Source organism: Mercenaria mercenaria, chromosome 12 (assembly GCF_021730395.1).
Source record: "Mercenaria mercenaria strain notata chromosome 12, MADL_Memer_1, whole genome shotgun sequence".
NCBI classification, from domain to species: domain Eukaryota; kingdom Metazoa; phylum Mollusca; class Bivalvia; order Venerida; family Veneridae; genus Mercenaria; species Mercenaria mercenaria.
The window spans coordinates 20,042,757-20,066,213 of record NC_069372.1 but is presented as its reverse complement, the minus strand read 5'-3'; the positions used below and the strand labels follow the sequence as shown (position 1 = coordinate 20,066,213).

At 35.6% G+C, this 23,457-nt stretch overlaps 1 long non-coding RNA gene across 1 annotated transcript; it reads left to right on the top strand.

Annotated features, from left to right (window-relative positions):
• Positions 1-12,053: 12,053 nt before the first annotated feature.
• LOC123534150 (uncharacterized) lies at positions 12,054-18,043 on the top strand. The gene is made up of 4 exons (XR_006682949.2): positions 12,054-12,195; positions 14,160-14,300; positions 16,586-16,662; positions 17,932-18,043. It is a non-coding gene; the product is annotated as an uncharacterized LOC123534150 (long non-coding RNA).
• Positions 18,044-23,457: the final 5,414 nt, after the last annotated feature.

Below are 23,457 nucleotides of genomic sequence, written 5' to 3'. Positions count from 1 at the left end.
CCTGGGTCAGGTGGGGTCAAAAAGTAGGTCGTCAGGTCAAATCAAATGTAAAGCTTGTTAAAACTCTTGAGGCCACATTTATGATAATATCTCTATGAAACTTTTTCAGAATGTTAATCTTGATGATCTTTAGTCAATTTAAATCTAGGTTAAGTGGAGTCAGAAACTATGTCACCAGGTCAAATCAAAGGTAAAGCTAGTTAACATTTATAATTGTATCTTTATGAAACTTGGTCAGAATGGTTATCTTGATGATTTTAGGTCAAGTTCAAATCTGGGTCAGGTGGGTTCAAAAACTAAATTACCAGGTCAAATAAAATGTAAAGCTTGTTAACACTTTAGAGGCCACATTTATGATAATATCTCTATGAAACTTAATCAGAATGTTTATCTTGATGATCTTTAGGTCAAGTTAAAATCTAGTTCAAGTGGAATCAGAAACTAGGTCACCAGGTCAAATCAAAGGAAAAGCTTGTTAACACTCTAGAGGCCACATTTATGACAATACCTTAATGAAACTTTGTCAGAATGTTAATCTTGATGATCTTTAGGTCAGTATGAAATGTGACCTACTTTTTTGTTTTTTAAGATACAGCCTTGAAATTTGGATGACATCTACAGTTTTGCATACTGTCTTCAGTGACCATGAACGTGAGCTATTGACCTACTTTCTTCAGGTGAGCGATACAGGGCCTTTAACAAATTAACATGGTAGAGAGTCACCCAAGGAACGTGTGCGTGAAATTAAGTTTTAGACAAGACTATTTTCAATGTGCACCCTTTATATAAATATAAGCATAGCATAATGATTTTGAATAAACGAAGCAGGCATCCTTGATAGAAGTTCATCCAAGAAACATTTCTGCAAACTAAGTGATATACTGAAATCTGGACATCATTTTCAAATAAAATTTTCAAACGTATAGTGAAATATAGTCAAGTGGAAACATTTGAACAAGAGGGTCATGAAGGCCCTGTATCGCTCACCTGACCTATTGACCTAAAGATCATCAAGATTAACATTCTGACCATTATGATATGGTCATAAATGTGGCCTCTAAAGTGTTAACTAGCTATTCCTTTGATTTGACCCGGTGACCTAGTTTTTGACCCGACATGACCCAGATTCGAACTTAACTTAAAGATCATCAAGTTAAACATTCTGACTAAGTTTCATGAAGATACAGTCATAAATATGGCTTCTAGAGTGTTAACAAGCCTTTCCTTTGATTTGACCTAGTGACCTAGTTTTTCACCTCACCTGACCCAGATTTAAACTTGACCTAAAGATCATCAAGATTAACATTTTGACCAAGTTCCATTAAGAAATGGTCATAAATGTGGCCTCTTCCTTTGACTTGATCCGGTGACCTAGTTTTTGACCCGACATAACCCAGATTCGAACTTGTTCTAAAGATCATAAAGTTTAACATTCTGACTAAGTTTCACGAAGATACAGTCATAAATGTGGCCTCTAGAGTGTTAACAAGTTTTTCCTTTGATTTGAACTGCCGACCTAGTTTTTGATCCCACCTAACCCAGATTTGAACTTGAGCTATAGATCATCAAGATTAACATTTTGACCAAGACTCATTAAGATACGGTCATAAATGTGGCCTCTAAAGTGCTAACTAGCTATTCCTTTGATTTGACCCAGCGACCTAGTTTTTGATCCATCATGACCCAGATTCAAACTGAACCTTAAGATCATCAATATTAACATTCTGACCAAGTTTCATGAAGATACAGTAATAAATGCGGCCTCTATAGTGTTAACAAGCTTTTCCTTTGAATTGACCTGGTGACCTAGTTTTTGAACCAAGATAATCCAATATCGAATATGTCCAAGATTTTATCAAGGGTAACATTCTGACTAAGTTTCAGTACGATTTGGCCAAAAATGTGACCTCTAGCGTGTTAACAAGCTTTTCCTTTGATTTTACCTAGTGACCTCGTTTTTGAATCCATATAACCCAATATCAAACTTGTTCAAGATTCTATCAAGGGTAACATTCTGACCAAGTTTCATTAAGATTGGGCTAAAAATGTGACCTCTAGAGTGTTAACAAGCTTTACCTTTGATTTGACCTGGTGACCTAGTATTAATCCCAGATGACCCACTATCGAACTCGTCTTAGATTTTATTGAGGGTAACATTCTGACCAAGTTTCATTAAGATCGGGCCAAACTTGTGACCTCTAGAGTGTTAACAAGCTTTTCCTTTGATTTGACCTGGTGACCTGGTGACCTAGTTTTTGACCCCAGATGACCCAATATCAAACTCGTCCAATATTTTATTTAGGGTAACATTCTGACCAAGTTTCATTAAGATTGGGCCAAAAATGTGACCTCTAGAGTGTTAACAGTCAAATTGTTGACGACGGACGACGGACACAGGGCGATCACAAAAGCTCACCTTTGAGCACTTCGTGCTCATGTGAGCTAAAAAGCTAGATTTCATAAAGACAAACATTCTGACCATGTTTTACATAAAATTGGCAGATCATTAAGGAAGTGTGTCGAGTACTTGACCTAGTGACCTAGTTTTTGAACTAAATATTCTAGGTTCAAACTTGACCTAGATTTCATAGACACACATCTTTACAAAGCTGTATGAAAATCAAGTAGAAAATGTGGCCTCCACAGTATTAACAAAGTTTTGTTTGACCTAATAACCCAGTTTAAGACCTCATGTAACCCAGTTTTGAACAGAGACCAAAATTTGACAAGGTGTAATAAAAAGTAAGTAGAATATGTGGCTTCTGGAGTGTTAACAAGTTGATTTAACATAGTGACCTTGTTTTTAATCTCCAGTAACTCGATTGTGAACATGACCTAGATTTTATATTTATTTATTTGTAGGGTTAGAAGTCGCGTCGACTTTCTAGCTTTGATGGTGGAGGAAGACCCCAAGTACCTCTCCGTGCATTTTTTCATCACGGACAGGCACCAACCTTCCGTAAGCCAACTGGATGGCTTCCTCACATGAAGAATTCAACACCCCGAGTGAGGCTCGAAACCACATCGATGATGGGCAAGTGATTTGAAGTCATCGAACTTAACCACTCGGCTCAAGTAGAAAATGAGGCCTCTAGAATGTAAAAAGGATTTTCTATGATTTGACCTAGTAACCTAGTTTAAGACGTCAGATAATCCGGTTTTTAAATTTACCTAAAATTTATAGAGACGAACATTCCGACAAGGTTTTGTTGAGACTAAACGGAAAATGTGGCCTCTAATGTGTTAACTATGTTTAACCTATATGTTTAAATATTACTCTAGATTTTGCAGAGGCAAACATTCTGACAAAATTATGATGATCAAGTAGCATCAAGAGTGTCAACAAGGTTTTTCTATGATTTGACCTAGTAACCTATTTTTTGACCTCAGGTAACCAAATTGTGACATTGACTTAGATTTCAGCGGGACAAACATTCTGACAAAGATTTATGACACCGAGTAGAAAATGTGGCCTCTAGTGTGTTAATAAGTCTATTGACCTTATTTTCGACAGATAATCCAGTTTTGAACTTTTTCTATAATTCATACAATAAAACCTTTGCAAAGTTTTACAAAGATCAATTAGAAAATATAGCCTCTACAGTGTTAACATGGTTTCCTATGATTTGACCAAGTGACCTAGTTTTTGAACTCAGATAACCTAGCTTTAAACATAACCCATTCTGGTAGTGTTTTATGAAGATGTGAAAATTTAGTTGAAAATGTGGCACTGACAGGCTTCATTTTGAGCACTTTGTGCTCGGGCGTGCTAAAACGAATGTTAAAATGTTATATTCTACCTCTAGAGGAAAAATATACTAGCCAATTTCAATCGCGTATTTCTCACCTAAAACGCACAGAACACTGGGAAAAAAACCGTCCCTACTGAACTTGCGAATTTACTACCTACATCAGTTTACATTTTTCGATCATTTAAGTATACTGAATTTATACCGATATCCAGTATCATCCAGATTATTTCTGGAACTTACCATCGACTTAAAAGGTGCCCAAAATATAGATTGAGTTTGCAGAACTGAATGTTTACTTAATGCTTAAGCTGAAATATTATTTAAGTGATTGCATGCATACCTGTTCAGCCAAATCCACATCGTGTCAAACTCCTCCTGCTCAAGTGAAGGAACTTGTTTATGTTCTATCTAAACAAAATGTAAATATGGAGTTTAATTAGACAATATCATAATTTATTGTGTTTCGTTTTATTCTTATTTTGTTAATCCACATTATGCACTGGTATTTTGCTGATAACTACTATCAGACCTATGTACGTACTGCGTAGGGACTTTTGCATGCGCCGACATGTAATACTAACTGGTGAGCGTGTGTGGGTGGATACAATTACAAAGACGCAATTTTGTGGGTTGCACAATGTGGCATAGAACATATTATATTTCCTATACTGAATACGACAGAATTGCTTTAATCATCTTGCATACACAGAACTTAATAAAAACAAAGTCCGGAAGATTAAATTATCGTTAAGGTAAATAACAGCTAAACAAATGAAATGTGTACGGTTAGCAATAAGTAGACATCATATCCAGAGATTCAAGAAGCCAACACATATGCCTAACTTCGTTTCTAATGATGGACTTATACCATCAACGACACACAGTATGCTGCATCCATTCTTTTAACTGTATATATAATATCAAACCTGATTTCTCAAATTCCTTATTCGGACAATGTCGGCTTCCTCGTCATGAACTGTATGGTTGTCCGCCAGGCGGATAGAGTAGATTGTACTGTGATCTGCTGATGAGGTTGTTGTTCTTTCCATAATTTATTGTGTTTAATACTTTCCGTTCTTGAAGCTTCATATGTAGATTATTTGGAGGTACCAAACTGTCGAATCTTGCCTTTAAAATAGCTGTACCCTCCTTAACAATGAGTAAATGAAGCCGGATATAGTACGCTTCTTTCCTGTCGGCGTCAACAGGTACTCCTCCAGAAGCCATTTTAGTACTCTGAATCAGAATACGGGGTAAAATGATTTGCATAGTAGAATGGTATTATCACGTAATATGTACTTAATATATATGTAAAACTTGAATATATATTAGCGAACGGCCTATAAAAATATTATTTACTTAATTAATTTTATTTTTGCTCTGCCTGTGCAATTGGTTGCAACAATTGTGGAACAAATGTGGAACAATACATACAGGATAGGGAGAAAATGACATCAACAGTTTCTAAGTCATTTACGTTACATTTTAAGCATTGTTCTGAAACCTAACTCTAAATTTCAATATTACATGTATAGAAAGTAATGAGAAGTGAAGCACCAGAATTGACATTTGACAAATTTTTGTATTGTAAATAATATTTCATGACATTGTCAGGTTTTTTCCCCAAAACTTATGGAAGATTTTATTATAATTATCGTGCTATATTTTTTGTCCATATAAAATATGTAGGGAACACGATTAATTAGAGATTATTGGGCCCTTGGTGTGCATATGCCCTATAGTATGTAAGTCAGAAACCTGAGTACATGTTAAAGTTTTTTACAGCACGGAGGAATTTGTACTTAGCGAACGTTAAAAATAAAGCTTCATAACTGTAATCAAGGCAGGAAGGTCGGTGGGTCAGCAGTGATCGGATGGGCACCTGTGTAATTCTTCCACCCATGGGCGTAGGAGCGAGTTTAACATTGGGGGGAGGGGGGGGGGGGGCAAACCTTTCCGACAGGGGGGGGGGGCGGATGCGGCAAGGTATCTCCGGTGCATTATTCATGACAAAGCCTCAAAGCCTTGTACAGGGGCCAAATGGGCCATTGGCCCCCTCAAGCCTCTATGTTTTAGCAATCATTGAGTTATTCTGATGATACACATACGACTAGGCACTGAATTGTCTTAATCAGTCTAATCAGTCATATTATCTATTGTTCTAATTAAGTGTGCCATTTTTTAAATTCTTCTGTTGAAGCCCTGGACATACAATCAATAAGCGCTGCATTTGTCTAATTATGATATAAAGTTGTGAAAATATCATTTCCCTTGAATGGACAATGAAAAAAAAAAACATAACGTTTACATGCGTAAACAGGCTTAATAGTTAGGCTCACATAGATTTTGCAGACGCTCAAACCGGAACTGTAGTGATTGCGCTCAATTTTTATAAAATGTAATCAAACAATCCTTGGTGTGGCGCGTACAGATTTCAGTACTCGCCATACGGAAAGAGATAAGTCAGAATACAAGAGAAGGCCAGATGCAAATCAGAAATCAGGTTGAAAAGAATTATATGATGCTAAGTTAATGTTATATTAGACTGCAAGTTATATCTCTTTTCCAAAATATTGGAGGGGCCAAACTATAGTTTGCCCCCCCCCCATCTCCTAGCTTTGGGGGGGGGGGGGCCTGGTCCCCCCTGCTCCTACGCCTATGCCACCATCAAGCCATATATATGCTGAATTGTGTCGGTATGACACTAAACATAACAACTATAAAACAAAGAGAACTGAGCAGAACCACAATTTTGACTTGAATACGGTGAATCATCATCATTGATTTACATTATTTTAAATAAATATTTGAAAGAACTGTATCTTTTGAGTTAGTTATGAATAATGTTTGAACGTTTAATAAGTTATATAAAGTATTTAGAAAGTATTATTAATTATCAAACATGTCCTAGGTTGTTTTGATATGTGTCCACTATCGAAAAATGTCGAAAACAATAATGGACAAATTAAAACAAATGAACTCTAGATTTCAATATCGCGCCCCAATCAAGTTGAATCATATCAGTAATATCAAAATTTGTACAACCAGTTTATATGACAATAACAGAAAAATGTTATAGACCTACGGTGTTCCTTTAGGGCTAGCGTCTGCTCCAAGTAACCGTGAAGCGCAAAGGTACGATGGCGTGGCGCGATAGTACGATGGTGATAACACGGCAGTACGACGGCGAAGCGCGACAATAGGATGGTGACAATCAGTCGTACTGTCGCGCTTTCCTATTCTACTATCACGCTTCACTATCGCATTGTCGCGTTTCACTAGTGTAGTGTCATCATCGTACTGCCGCGCTTAGCCATCGTACTGTTGCGCTTCACTATCAGACAGTCACACTTCGTCATCGCATCTTCGCGCTTCACTTTCGTAGAATCGCCTTTCTGTCAAGCATGCACAAACGAATTCACATAGTCTGCATGATGCTTTGGATTTATTGCTTAACATAGATCTGCATTTTGTTTCCAATATTCTTTTCAGTTATAACTTTAGGGTCAGTGGTAAAAAGATAGGGACGGTCGGGTAAACGGAAACAAACAACTGTATTCTAAACGTAATTAACACTTTTGTATAAAATTTACCGAAAAAACTTTATAAGCAAAATTTAAACAGAAGTGTATTTTATATCATACATATACATATATACTTTAAAGGTCCAAAATGCTTTATTTTTTCATCTAAAAGTCATATGAAACAGCTTTCCAAATAGATGTTATGCGCAGTTACATAATAGAGTCACAAAAGGAGGTAATAAATAATAGATTCAAACAAACATCTAGTATATTCAGCAATATTCAAACCTTTGACAATTGTTAATGAAATTAATTATCAGAAACAGGATTTAACTAGACATTAATGTATTTAATGTCCATAACGGTAAATGTGGCTGACACATTTTAAACAAATGCATAATGAGTCTTTAACGTATCATGGCTTGAAATGTAAGAGCTGATCAAACAACATTTTCTAACAAAACAATTAATTACATGTAAATACATTATTATCTAGTTTCCACAAAGAGATTTATTTTGAAAACAATAATATTTTGTTCATAAATACCACTCGGTCGGGTGTTATTCGTTTTAAAAACGCCCTACCGGTTGATGTTCATTTTTGTTATACCACAAGTAAACAATGTACATAAACAAAGTCATGGCTATAAACCAAAGGAGACTGTTTTTGAATAACACAATATTTAGGAAAATGGTATTCTTTAATATCATTATCTCAGTTGATATTCATTTGAGTGACACTCTGCTAAGGGATTTTCATTTGAATAACACCCGGGTAATATTCATTTAAATAACATCAGGTCTAGTGATATGCATTCAAACATTTGATAATTGGACAGAGTTAATGTCAGGATGTGTGTTATATGACCCAGGGAAGTGCCTAGACGTCTTCAGTATTTTGAACAATGAAATGGGTCCAATCGCTGAGGTGACTATGTCTTTGACTAGCTGACAAACGATGTAGAATGTCCTTTGTTAAAACGTAGAGCTAGTGAGACCAAATATCTCATATATAGAATTTTCCTCTGGCTACCTTGTCTAAATGATTCGTGTACCAATGATTCGTAAATGATTTCTATTAGGAGCTAAGTGATTTCAGGGATCATGCAAATCACTAAATGTTTCAAACTAACAATCTTCAACTAATAATAAATTGAATATGCTCTAACTCCTATAGGCTGGAGACTCTATACTTGACTGGTCTTTTTGTTGAAGTTTCCGTCAGACAATGTCTTTGAATCAACAACTTACGAGTCCTATCGCATACATGCTCGGCCTCTGTCCTCTTAATTGAAGTTGCATCTTTATAGAATTGCCCTGACTCCTGGATGCTCCGCGCATATATGCTATTACATGTAGCATTCAACTACCATATAGGTATATCCCCGATACCTTGGCTGTACTTCGCCAATAACGCTGAAATGTCTATAAGCTCGAACTCTCCTACTATCTCAGTAAATTATCAAACTCTAGGTCTCTGTCTCAGCTTTCCGATGCTCAGCCTAATTTTGCTATCGTCTATAGCATTCAACTACAATTAAGGTAAAACTCCTATGCGCTGGCCCTATAGCTCGAAACCTTGTTGAAATTCTGCAACTCTTCTTAGTCTATGAACTTCAAACGTCTTCTTTTTAATAACTTATCCGCCCTGACAGTGTAGTTGCAATAACCTCCTTATCAAGGTACTGCCAGGACAAGTTATTAGTTAAATCCTCGATGTGTCTTCTTCGATCGCTGGATACAGAATTATCTCTCTGTCATCCATCTACTTATTTACACCTTAGTAGACGTGCTATTTATAGAACTCGTTTCTGATTGGTCCGAATTTATATATAGGGTTTTACAACGAGTACTTGCTCTAACAAATATGTGGTTCCTATGGTGGCTGATTTCTGCCATTTCGCGTTTTCGCTCCGCGATCCCGCCGAAAGAAAACACGAGAATTAACAAGTTAAAATGGCGGGGCGCGGGGCGAAAACTCACTATTTAGCGGGGGTGCGGAGCGAAAACACGATAATTAGCGGGATCGCGGGGCGAAAAGTCGAGATTTAGTAACTTTAAATGCGGGGGCGCGGTGCGAAAACTCGACGTTTGGAAAGCGCTAATTATCGTGTTTTCGCCCCGCGCCCCCGCCATTTTAGTTACTAAATCTCGACTTTTCGCCCCGCGATCCCGACAATTATTGAGTTTTCGCCCCGCGCCCCCGCCATTGTAATGCTTAAATTTCGCCTTTTCGCCCCGCGACCTCGCGTATTAGCGGGTTGTCGCTCCGCAAACCCGTCGTTTTATTTCTCTTGTTTCGACTTTTTGCATTTTTGTTTTGTAAGTGTTACGTGTTGCAATTATCTGTGTGGTTCAAAAACTCGACGTTAAAGCAGCGCTAATTATCGTGCTTTCGCCCCGCGCCCCCGACATACCAGTTACTAGATCTCGCCCCGCGACCCCGCTAAACAGCGAGTTTTCGCTCCGCGCCCCCGCTAAATAGCGAGTTTTCTCCCCGCGCCCCCGCCATTTTAACTTGTTAATTCTCGTGTTTTCGCTCGGTGGGGTCGCGGGGCGAAAACACGAAATGGCAGAAATCAGCCACCATAGGTTCCCTTTAACTATTGTATATGGCATATTGTGTGCACTTGGATCCAGCTATTGACATAAAGACGGACTGTTACAATCGTACTGACATGCTTCGCCATCGTACTGTCACGCACCGCCATCGCACCGTCTTACCTTCGCCTTTCGCGTTCGTAGCCCTGGAGCAGGCGCTGGCCCAAACTGAACACCGTATAGACCTCATGTCGTTTACATATCTGTCCAGTGTAGGCTTCATACCGGAAATGACGGCCCGATATGTAATGTTTCCAGGGAATACAGTTTCAATAAAATTGGGGGATAAAGCATTGATTCTTCATAGCAGTGCACATCAGCAGGTAGCTACATTTGATGTCAGAATTTGGTCAAGGTCTTAAAAACCCTGACATTAAAACTTTTGAACGCATACCAAATATACTGATTCCTTTTGTCTAACAGTGTAGTAAACAAATATGAAGGCTAGAAAATTCCGAAAACTTCCTAGTATTGGTAAAACAAAAACACAATTGTCAAATTACGTCAGTGAAGGATAACCTTTAGTCTATACCTGGCGACACTATGGTTTTCATATTGTTATTAAAAAATACTCCGCTGTTTATTTGTAGATTTTCGGAATGTCATATTATGCAAAGCAGACCAAGTTGCATATTGAATGTTTAATTTACATATATACAAGTAAGTAAAATACAGTTGAACTTCGGTGGCTCGAACACCCGGGATCGCTCGAACTCTTCGCCCGGTCCCGAATTTATGCCTTCTTTATTCTATATAGTTCTACCTCGGACCGCTCGAACTTCGAAAATTCGAACTCTCGAACTCATTTGGTGGTCCCCTCGACCTGATTACAGTGATAATTACACCTATTCAGTCGAACAGACAATTTGTCGCCGGAATGGCTTGTGTTTACAAAGTTTTTCACACCTCTGCCTGACATTCGCTAAGCTTCCCCTTTAACCGGCGCATGCGTAATTTTCACACGCTTATGTAATTAGCGTCGGTATACGACAAACAAATTAAACAAAGTGACTTTCGTTCACTGCAATGCTTTAATGGGGCTTCGAAGGGGCTTCGAATAAAATTATTTAAAATAATTGAGCAATGTCTGTCTTTTTCTGCGTTAAAACGGGAGATCCGATGTCAACTTTCATACTGCTTTAGCTTAGCTAATCAAAGTAAAAGACTCGGAAATGAGGAATAGCTAAGTCGGCTACTGGAACGCAATATATTTGATAATATTTGTGCTAGACTATGATTCATAAAGGTTTGCTTTTCATGTCTTTCTGTTTGATGCTGTCTTCACCAAATTCTTATAATTATATTAGTGTTTTATCTGTGTTTTTCTTTTTCGTATCTATGTTATGTTTGAAAATAAATAATAAAGCATATTTCAGCGTTTGTTTTTTATTTATCGTCGTATCATACACACATTTAGGTACAATATGACAATATATTACGATGTAAGGTATGTAACACATCATGCCATCGAATTACCAAATTCAAAATGGCCGCCATTTGGATGGCTCGAACAACGGAAAACTCGAACTAATTTCCACGGGACCCTCGAGTTCGAGCCATTACTATTTTTATATACAGTCGACATATTATGAAGAGACCACCCAAGGGACTGCTAAAAAGTGGACTTTTAATTGAATGGTCTCTGAATTAATTTCAGTCCGGTGAAGAGAAAAGTTATTTGTAACAAAATGTAACTAAAATCTGTTTTAAGATCTTGAACACTGTTCAAAGTCCATAAACCATGAAAATTATAGTTGGAATTTTCGTCAGTTCGACTGTTACAAAGGTCAATTGCATTCAGTCCGGTGCTAAACGTACGAGTTCGCTTATTACACGGGTGAAGAAATGCCTAGTCTGTTACACTGATCGAATACAGTTAATATGTAGTATAAACGCGTGGGAGAGTCTAAGTATTGCCCGGCGAGAATTTGGTATCCGGTTGTTTAATAGATACTTTTGTCGAATATTTTACATGTCGGCACTACATTAATATGGTCGCTAGTTGTTTAATAAAAAGCCGTTTAATGTATTGAATTCATATACTGAAAACGTTCGGGAGGGATTTTGATCAGTCGTTTAATAGAGATGTTCGACTGCACTCCGTAAAAACTATAACGATCCTCATACTATACTAAACTTTGTTTTCGGTTGGCATTAAATCTGCCCATTGAGTGTACGCACACATCGAATGTATACTATTAAACCTAACAGTATATAGTACACTCAATACGTACGTACATCCAATAGGGGCGATTTAAAGTTGACGAATTGTTTTCCTTAGCGACAAGGATGTAAATATATTCTAAAAGTAATATTAGGTAGGCCTATGTTAAGATACCATTTGTTGTTTTTTTAGTCAGTCAATTTATATATATATATTTTTTTAATTTATTAAATTATTTATTACATTCTGTACAATCTGTATTTATATATCTGTATAGAGCTAATAAGTTAATGCGAAATCGAAAGTAACTACTTTCTGTTTCCAAAGTGAAAATGTCTATTTGACAACCTTTTAAGCTCGTCCGGTTTCTGAAAAAAATCTACGAAGTTGTTGTCATGACATTAATCCATCCAAATAATATGTGATTTAGGTTTTATTCGTTTTTGTTTGGTTACGCTGCACTGCGTAGTTTCGGCCGTTTAGGTGATTTAGGGAAAGCGTGATAACTATATATATATAGTCCTAATGCGTGACTCTATATTTACCTCCCCTGACGGTCTGTCCACAGAGTCACACAACTAATATCAGACTGAAATGAAATGAAATTGATTAAACAACGTGCGCGGATCCAGAGGGGTGGGGGTTGGAAAATCCTTAAAAAAGGTAAAAAGAGAAGAAGGAAAGAAAGTGGTTTTTCGAAAAGGCAACATTTATAATAGGACTGCGATCAAAGTGTATGTGACTGCTGCTACATACGACCACGACGAAAGTCATATTTATTTCAAATAATTCTCAAAGAAACAAAGAATTCTATCTTAAAAAAACTTAATTTTTGTTTCCTAAATTGAGGTGAACTCATAACAACGTGAAAATGAGGGGTATATTTTATATAAAATTGCAGTGGAAAGGGTGTTCTAAAATGCTCCTAAAATGTCCCAAAAATGCAGGAAATTAAGCGCTGAATTTCAAAATTTCCCGGGGACGTGGGTGGGAGGGAGGATGGGCCGGACCGCTAGCTGGTCTGCTACTTTTCTATTTAAGCCTGTTCGCCAAATACTTATTGACATCCTGTATGGATTTGTAAACGCCTAACATCTACAAACAATCAAATTATTAAGTGTATCTATAAAAGCTTGTCTGTCGTAGTAACGGTTCGGTTGGACCCCCCCCCCCCCCCCTGATTGGACCCCCCCCCCCCCATGAGAAAAATGGCTGGATTCGCGTATGGATAACTTTTGACTGACTGTCGCTACCCGTCATGTCCAAACTTATTGGAAATCCTCATTGAAATCCGTTTGGGACAATTCTAGTTTAGATTTTTGTACGAAGTATTTGTAATTATTACATCTTGGATATTGAATTTATGTTGAATTAAAGCCTGATCTTTTTTTGTGACTGTAAATCTATATTTTGTACTTTGTTTCTGGCATACTAACATTAAATAAGTGGCAATGTCACTGTGGCGAAGCTGCATTTTGTGTCGTGTGCAAAAATAAACAAAAGTACGGAAACACATGGCGTAGATTTCTCTTGTCTTTACTTTGTATTAACTGTAAATGTTCCACCAAAGACAGTCGAACTTGCTCTTTCAATGCATGTGCCTATGTCCATGCCTTCGATTGATAATGATGCCCTGACAAATGAAAATAAAGTGACATAAAATGTATTTTTATGGTGGATAGTAGTTACGGGAAATTTCGTTTTCCATCTTCTTCTCTATATTCAGCTAATCTGTCTACTAGCAATCTAACTTGTACCCTATATTTTCTAATTGTAACGGTTGATAAAGTCAAAAAAGCGAAAGTTTCGACGTATTCTGGGAGAAATAAGGAAATTATAGGTAGTACGGAGGTTTCTTAGACAGATGTAAATGATTGCATGTACGGAAAACAATGTTCCTACTCCTTTAATTCGACTGAATATTGTCTGCTTTAGATATTCATGACACTGCATCTAGTACTGAAGTGACAGTGTCAAAAAAAAAAAAAAGATTTGTTTTACAGAGACGTTCTAGAATTCTTCAACATTCCATGAAAATTTGGTGCATTTTAGCGTTCTTTTGATTGTCATTACTTATTGATCTGCGATTTTAAAGTTACTTTTTGTATAATATTTCAGCAAAGAGTATTGTACATAATGAGAAAACCACTATTGATGCTTCTTACTCTGCACAACAGCATCTGATCCATCATCACAATAAGTGAGAATGATCCAGAATGGCTAAGTTCTTCATGAAGAAGTCACCAAATAACTAAGCAGGTATCAGCCATGTCAAGTCTGTTTGCGAGATGATTAAATTCCACTTTCTTGTATAGTATGTATAGCTAGAAAAAACAAGAAATCTATTGCCAAATGTGCACAAACAGTTCAAACTTGCAAAATAATTGTTTTCTAATTTTTGTCGTTGTATTTGTTGTCATTAGCTGTAATATGTTGGAGTTGCCTGCATTTTAGACTGATTGGAAATAGATATAATGTTATTTGAAGCATCAGATGTAATCACAATAAATCGTAACTTTGTTAATTTAGTATAATACATGTATTCTGTAAATTATACTGAATGGTAAGTAGTTATAGCATTGTTTACTCATTTAAGTTGAACTTCATGTTGTAAGTCTGAATGGTTCAATGATTTAAATATTGCAAACATAATTATATAACACAATTTTGCTTTTGAAGTTTCCCACAGTACCCGCATTTTAGTTCTTCAATAGTTCAGAAATGATAATGGTCAAAGCTAATATCGTTTTGGAAATTGTTAGATACCTGACAAATTAATAAATAAATTGAACGCACGGTCGTAATAACTTCATCTTGGTACGGATAACAGGAATTCTTCTCAAGCTTCTTCTTTATGTTTTTGTTCTTAAAATACTTTTAGAAACTATCAGCAGAAACTGTGTGTATGAAATATCACTGATAGAAAACAGACATGTATGTTTCTCTGAACTAGATCTATACATTATCAGAACATCAAGAACTGTATTATGTGGGAGCAGTTGAACTGAAATGTTAAATATAATCTGGAAAATAGATCCCTCGGAAGCACCGAGAACAATGCAAACAGTGAAAATTGCAGACTCGGTTTGATTGAGTCTGTTCATGTGCAGTTATGGAAAAGGCAACACTGCCCACGCCCCCTAGCATCTGCTTAAGCAGTATTCAATCTTCAAATCTAAATGAGCTGAAATCAATGATCCCGAAGGACCAAGCAAAAAAACACATCTAAATAACTATGTAAAGATCATGACTTTCTTGTACAAACGTGGCTTGTGTCTCCCTTTTTATTTTGTGTATATCATTCTGCAATGTACATGCATAAACAAGTATACAAAACATCTCCATCTTATGCGTTATCCCGGAAGTGTATGTCCGATTTATAAAAGAAGTGTGTCAGTAATCAAAGAAACCATCATTATTTATATAAATTACAAATTAGGCCTTTGTATAATACTAAACAAGAAACAAATACAATGTATGTACACAAGTGCAGAACCAGACGGTTATTCAGTCAATGTAAAGGCTTCGGATCATTGTTTCCCATTACTTCCTATCTAGGAAAACTCCGTATCACCTATCATTTTCTATTTTCTCCCACAGTATGTCAAAACTATCGCTTTTTTGACTTAGTAGACCTCCGCAATCAGAAAATATAATGTGCAAATTAGATTTTTAGTACATAGATAAGCTGATTATCGAGAAAAATGGAAAATGAAATTCTCGTAACTCCTATACAGCGGTAGAATGCATTTTTGATCATTTGTCTCCATTTTTCAGGGCATCATTAACAAATGATGATATTGATAGTATGCTTATGCACATACTTGGAAAGAGCCAGTTGTGCTGTTCTTGGTGGGACATTTATATTTGACACAGATATACAAGCCGATTTATCCTGTGGACAAATCCTCCGAAACGGTTTGAATCGAAGAATTCGACGCCATGTTTTCCCGTACTTTTGATCATTTTTTTTTTTGCACACAACACGAACAGTGAATGTAATGTATCCAAGTGATACCATGTGAAACGTGAAACATTAAGCATATGGACCTATACACTATATCCGCCATATGGTTGAAAATAGGTAAATCTACACTATAAAAAGTATAACTAAGTATCCTCAAAGTAGGATTATTCCATAGGAGACCATTTAGAATAAGGACTGGAGGATCAATATTTTCAAATCTAGCTAAAATAATCAAGCACCAAACAAGTATATACATTGTACTTTATTTGCTGAATTTCTTTCTGATAAATAGTACTTGCAATAATATGGTTTAATTAAGTTCACTTTGTTTCAAACGTACAGAACTACCTAAAATCAGACGACTTAATCAAACCGTGTCTACTATTATTTTGCTTAGTTACATTTTCTGCTTGCAAAGGAACTTCTTCATTTTTTGAACGCCATATGGTACTTTAAGGACAAAATTCCTAGAAAGAGAAACAGATCATTTGTCTTTTGAGGATGCTACAGTATACATTTGCTACTACCCATTCGGGAAATTTATATTACGCATGTCATTGTCTTTTCATACTTTCAGACTGCTCTGAGTGATCCTAACAGATTGCCAAGATCTGGTGAAAATTGTCAGCTGATTATTTCAAAATGCCTTTCCAGGTATTTGCTTTTTGTCTAAAAGTATTTAAATTTCCTGTTTTCGCTTGTATGTTATTCCAAGTGAATAGATACAAAAATGTTTACACATCGACAATTTATAAACAATTTCCTTCATTCTTACCTCAGTTATGTTCCCAGCAGAAGCATGTTGTTTTTCATAAAATTCTTACGGGTTGTTCAACATTCTTTAAGTAAATGTTTTGTTAGAAAAATATTTCACGCTTACTGGAATCAGTATTTAAGTTTTAGATTTTAGTGTCCACACTGCTTTACGTGTGGAATACTGTTGAGAGTTGTACATGTCTCCCTAGTGCCTTACGTTTTGAACAGTGTTGAGAGCAGAACTGTACCATAATCTTCACAGTGTCTTATGTTTGGCACAGTGTTGAGAGCAGAACTATACCATAATATCAACAGTGTCTTATGTTTTGCACCGTGTTGTGAGCATAACTATACCATAGTTTCCACAGCATCTTACGTTTGGCACAGTGACGAGAGCAGAACCATAATCTCCACAGTGACTTATGTTTGGCACAGTGTTGAGAGCAGAACAATATCAAAGTCTCCACAGTGTCTTATATTGGCACAATGTTGAGAGCAGAACTATGCCATAATCTCCATAGTGTCTTATGTTTGGCACAGTGTTGAGAGCATAACTTTATCATATCTCCACAGTGTCTTATGTTTGTCACAGTGTTGAGAGCAGAACTACTAGTAAAACATAATCTTCACAGTGTCTTAAGTTTGGCACAGTGTTGAGAGCTGAACTGTACCATAATCTCCATAGTGTCTTATGTTTGGCATAGTGAGCTAACTGTATTTTGCGAAACGGAACGGAACAAGTTCTGAGGCACCATTAGGAGAAATAATTTTGATAAATAATAACATTAAAGTAAGATTTAATACAAACGGTTTTAATAATTATTATAATGATTATCACAACGAATAAGGTTGCCTTTGTCTGTATTCGCATTTGAAATTTGATACAAAAAGTATTTTTTGTTCCGTTCCGTTTCGCGAAATACAGTTAGCTACATGAGTATTGTATTTTGCCGAACGGTACGGAACAACACACACATATATAGTATTATTATTAGAAAGATTGTAGTATATTATATTATATTATATTATATTATAGTTATAATAGTATAGTATAAGTACCTTCAGTGCTTTATGAATATCAGGAAAAAGTAATCGAGGATAATCAACATAAATTTAAAGACATTTCGTTTCAGTAAAATTAAAATGTTTAAAATTAAATGAATTCAGTTGCCGCTTAGGAAGAACAGAGCTCGAAATAAGAAACGACAACAACAGCAACAAAGTCTTTTGCCGGTTATGCCAGCAATGAGAACACCTGAAATGTCCAAAAGCCCTAGAGGCAAGTATTTTTGTTTTGTCTTTAGGTAACATTCCGTTAATGTCTTCTTGTAATTGCCTTTTGATAAACTATTTTCTTTCAAATGTATGATATTGAAATATACCAAATACTGCTGTCTTTTATATAAATATCACAAAAGTATTGTGACGAAAATTGTGATCTATGTTTATTCCGTCGCCGTTACTCAACGGCTTGAGTTGAGTGGGTGGAGAAATCTCCCAAAGTTGTGGTAACGTTATTAAGGGCCAAGGCTGATCATTTATTGGGATGGATTCAATATTTGTTGTTCCTTAATTGACGATCTGTCTCTGAAGTCATAGTTCTCTATATGATGTAATTCAGACTAAGACTCTAGGTCTTGTCTTTCTGAAGGTGATGTAGCTGCTGCTCTGTGACTAAAATGTCACAGACTAGAGTCGCAGTTGAATGACAATGATTAAACCCAGTAACAGTTAAAATAATTTATTTAATCAACAATTTAGTTCAAAGGTGCAGTAATTTATCAAAGATAAATAAGAAATATTTTCGTTACTCTAAACATAAGCTGTCAGACCTAAAGAATTAACAAAGCCCTAGCGATTTCTAAAGTATCAAAAAATTTGGAAAATGCCCAAAAAATAAACGGGCGTAAAAATTTATGAGATAAGATGTTTAGATTGTTAAACTTTACCTAAATTTCTGTAAATTTAGGTAACTTTACTAAGTTTTTTTAGAGTAAGATAAAAGTTCTGCTGTGCGATAGAAAAACTAGAAGGCGACCGCCAAGAACGGTTTTGACCGTTCCGAACAGGTGACGCGCCTGTGCAGTCACCGTGTCCGAGCCGATGCACATGCGCAGTACATGCAACTGAGCCAATGGTCAATAAATGAATATATACTTTAGGTGATAATGAACGCGAGGTCTGCATGAAGATTCATAAATACAAAATAGATGATAACAAATTCACTCTGGTAGCTAAAAAAATAATTGTACACATGATACATGTATTAATCAAAATAAGATGTCAGTATTCTTTAAGACATCATACAATGTTTAAAAATAATGCATAAATAATTGACATGAAACTACGAAAACCTGTAAGTGTGTACCAACAGACGTCACACTATGTTCAACTTAACCTGACGTAAAGAAGGTCAAATTATAGAAAAACGTTGTAAGTTTATCATATTTCTGTTCGATCTGCACAATACCTGATCTGAATGTTTGTCTTATAAAGTCTGGGCCAAGTATGAAACTAGATACATGTGTACTTGGTATCAAAACTAGGTCAGTTGGTCAAGTCATAAACAATCCGTTATGATAACTCTAGAACTGATATTTTCTACCAAATTTATATTCACCATTTATAGAAGCTTTATCTTGAACGTAATTGTTTTAAAGATTGATCCTTATTTGTTAAAATGAGAAAGAGTTTAGTGACCGTAGGAATAAGTTTGGACCCTTGAATTATTACGAAAATTTAAAATAGACAATATCCGCCTAATAAATTCTTAACCAATATTCATCAGAATTAGTTAGAATGTTTATGGGCATAATATATTGACCAAATTCGATAAACAGGTGCATTGGGTTTGTTTTTGTGTAGTTGTGCCCTTGAATTGCCCATTGTTTGGAAGATTTTCCCCGGTCAATTTTGCTTTAATTTTCCGTACATGTTCGCTATTCCCCGGTCAATTTTGATTTAATTTTCCGTACACGTTCGCTAGAATTTGGACTTACTTGCTGCCACGACCAACCAAATATTACTAGCATTGAAATATTTATATTTTCATTGTTAGAATTTGCGGAACGACGAAGGCAGCGGGCGTTTTTCAAATTCCAAAAATGATATTAAGATTTTCGACATAATATAAATTCTTAGAGTGATACAGTTACAAAAACTATGACTGGTTGAAAATCAGTTGAAATGTTCACTCTTTCAAAGAATAGAAGTATTTTTACCACTTTAGAGGCCACATTGTTTACCAGATCTTATTTTAACTTTGTTAGAATATGCGTCCCAATAGAATCCAGGTTAATTATGAAACATGGTCGTAAGTCCACGAGGTTAAGTCATAAAGTAATTGTTATTATACCTCCTGATACAAAGTATAATGTAAGTCACGTATGTTCTATGGTTCGTTTTTCTCAACCGCTAGGAAGATTTTCATGAAACAAGCACCAGTTGTTATCCATCCTTATCAAGACGACTTTCAGAGCGCACAGCAAAGGTTACTAGGTAAAAGGGCCAAGTTACACATTAGGGTCAAAAGTTAAATAGCTTTCGTATCTGCTCCATGTTGTCAATTATTTAAATCATCAAGACGACGTCTAGAGTGCATAACCTATGTCACGAGATCAAAGGTCAAGGTCACACTTTGAGTTTCAATATCAAATAGCGCAGCTTCCGCTTCATTTCTTCTAAACTGCTGGGAAGATTTTTTTATCAAACTAGCATTATTTGTTAACCTCATCAAGACGACGTGCAGAGCACACAACCCACATCACTCGGTCCAATTGCAAGGCCTCACTTGAAGATTAAAAATGGTCAAATAGGTTAACTTCGTGTCCGCTCCATATCTTTTAAACTTATGAGACGCTTCTAAAAAATCTAGCGTCGATTACTCACCTAATCGAGACGACGTGCAGAGTACACAACCCACATCACTATGTCCAATTGCAAGACCACACTTAAAGATCAAAGGTCAAATAGGTTAATTTCGTGTCCGCTCCATATCTTTTAAGCGTATGGGAAGCTTCTCAAAAATCTAGCATCGATTACTCACCTAATCGAGACGACATGCAGAGTACACAACCCACATCACTATGTCCAATTGCAAGGCAACACTTGAAGATCAAATCAAATAGGTTAATTTCGTGTCCACTCCATATCTTTTAAACTTATGGGAAGCTTCTAAAAATCTAGCGCCGATTACTTACCCAATCGAGACGACATACAGAGTGTACAACTCAGACCGCTAGGTCCAAGGTCAAGGTCTCACTTGAAGGTCACAACATTTTACTTTCCCATATTAAAGCGACGTCTGGGTGTAAAAGTAATTTCAAGTATGTACAAGTAAACATGGAGTATTTTCTAGTGATCTTCTACCATTGTTTAGGTTCAATTTGGATCCTTGCGACAAAATTTTGGGTCACATATTGAGGGGTGAATGCGACAAAGTGCTAAGTGCATTTCATGAAATTTTACAGGAGAAGGAAAAAACATTCCTGTTGCTTTATAATTCTTGCAGCTGTTGTAATATTTTTAAATCTGATTGAAAACAACTTTACTTTTTTAAATCTAGCGGAATTTTTAAAGAAATATCCGACATAAAAGAAATTTTAATCAAAATGTCTCTTAGAACTTTGTCGCACTCCAAATAGATACAAATTTGCAAAAAGATAAGCGCAACAAAATTCCAAGTGATTTTATATTTTATTATTAAAGGGACATAAAATTCATCATTTTGTACCCAGTTTTTTGTAGTGTTTGAAATCATTGAATTAAATGAATCTTACTAAAACCATGTCACTTAAAACTTTTCGCAGTCATTTTTGTTTACAATTATAAAACTTTGTGACTTCGAAAAGAGTCTAAGTGACATTGTAAGTAAGCCCTTAAAATGTATATGTCATCCAAAGTTTTTGTTTTTGAGCCTACTTTTCTTTAGAAGGAAATATTTTTCATGTATCTAGTAAAACAACATGGTCACAAGAAGTGGGTCCTTTAATTTCTTTCACAGTAATCAAAAGTACCGGTATTGTTCACTGTACAGAGCATAGCATAATGAATGAAACTGCTTTATCTGCTGATTATCTTTTCAATAAACATGCAATTATTTATCACACTAAGAAACAACACATAATTATTTTCCATTTTATTTATTTAAAGCTTTCAAACTTTAGTAATTTCTTAGACTCACACACTGAACAAAAATGGCTATCCAATCACAATATTTCTTTATAAATTATATTCTTTGGCTTAGTTAGTGTATCGGTTTTAAGAGAATTATAAAAACTGTATTTCAGACCTGATATTTTCCTCAGAGTTAAAAATTCATTCTAATATGACTAGTAATGCATTAATCATCACAACATTATTATGTTAACGTCATGTCAACAATTTTATTTAGCACCAAGTATGCATCTAGAAATACAGGTCTTTCAAATCTGATTCAGTATTTTACTTACTAGCATTTTTAAAATGAAATGTAACACTGCAAAAACTGTCTAGTTTAAATTTTGCCCCACATACTAATCTGGTATTTCGTTTTTACGAACAATTTGCCATCATTTTCGCCCAAATTGAACTTTCCGCTAAGGTATTCGTTTTCCAGCCCGGATGTATATAAAAAAAGGGGGTGTGATGACCCCCAAGTACAAAAGGGAAAATGTTCCATAAAATTGGGCCCTTTACATAATTTTGGATCTATATTTTACGAAAAAAGACATTTTTTGAAAGGAAAATTTTTATACCCAAAATTATTTATACAGTCTGGCAGTTATAATGGGGTTCAAAATTTTTTCATTTGGGAGCTGGGGCCCTCGTGAATTATTACACCTGTGTTAAACCCGCCCATTATGCATAAATAATTTTAAAACCCACTGTTTCTGTGAAAAATTATTTTTAAATTACTTTTCCCATGGGAATTTAAAATTTATTTTTAAAAAATTTTGAAAAATGTTTGGCGGGTGGAAATTGTTCGGTAAAAATGTTTTGATTAAGTAAAAAATTTTCTCTTTAAATTTAGAAAAATTGTTTTTTTCCCTGTAAAAAAACAAGAGCTGTCTCCATAGGATAAACACATCCCCCGATGGCATTAAAATGAATATTTTGGGGCCTGTTAGATTTAAAAGGGCCCTTGGGGGGGATATTATAGCGCTTCTGGCATTTTAAACCCAAAATTTAACATTTAACCCTTGACCTAAACCGCCCCAATGTGCCCCAATTTAAACCAAATTTAAAACAAATTTAAAAAATTTATTTTTAAAAACCTGTAGTAAAAATATGTTTAAAAACTTCCACCAAATATTTCCCCAAAACCCTGCCAAGTGGCAAAAATGTGGCGTCGTGCCAAATTGAAAAACCCTTTTGGCAGAACGTTGGCAAACAAAAAAATTAAACCAATCAAAAGCCTCCCATTTTTTCCCCCCAAGGGGGCCCAGCAATGTGACAATGCTCCCAAAACTTGGCAAATTTTGGCAGATTTTTTTTATTGATAAAATGTAACTTATTTGATTTTTTTTTAAATTTAATAACTACTTTTTTTGGCTTTAAAAATTTTAAATAAAAATTTGATTTTGATGAGTTTACAAAATAAAATATTTTGTTTGAAAGAAAGAAGATTTACTGTAATTAACCCCCTATTATGTTACAAAAAAAAACGGGAAAAAAATGATAAGGGCTACTTTTTCATTTGGGAAAAAAAAATTC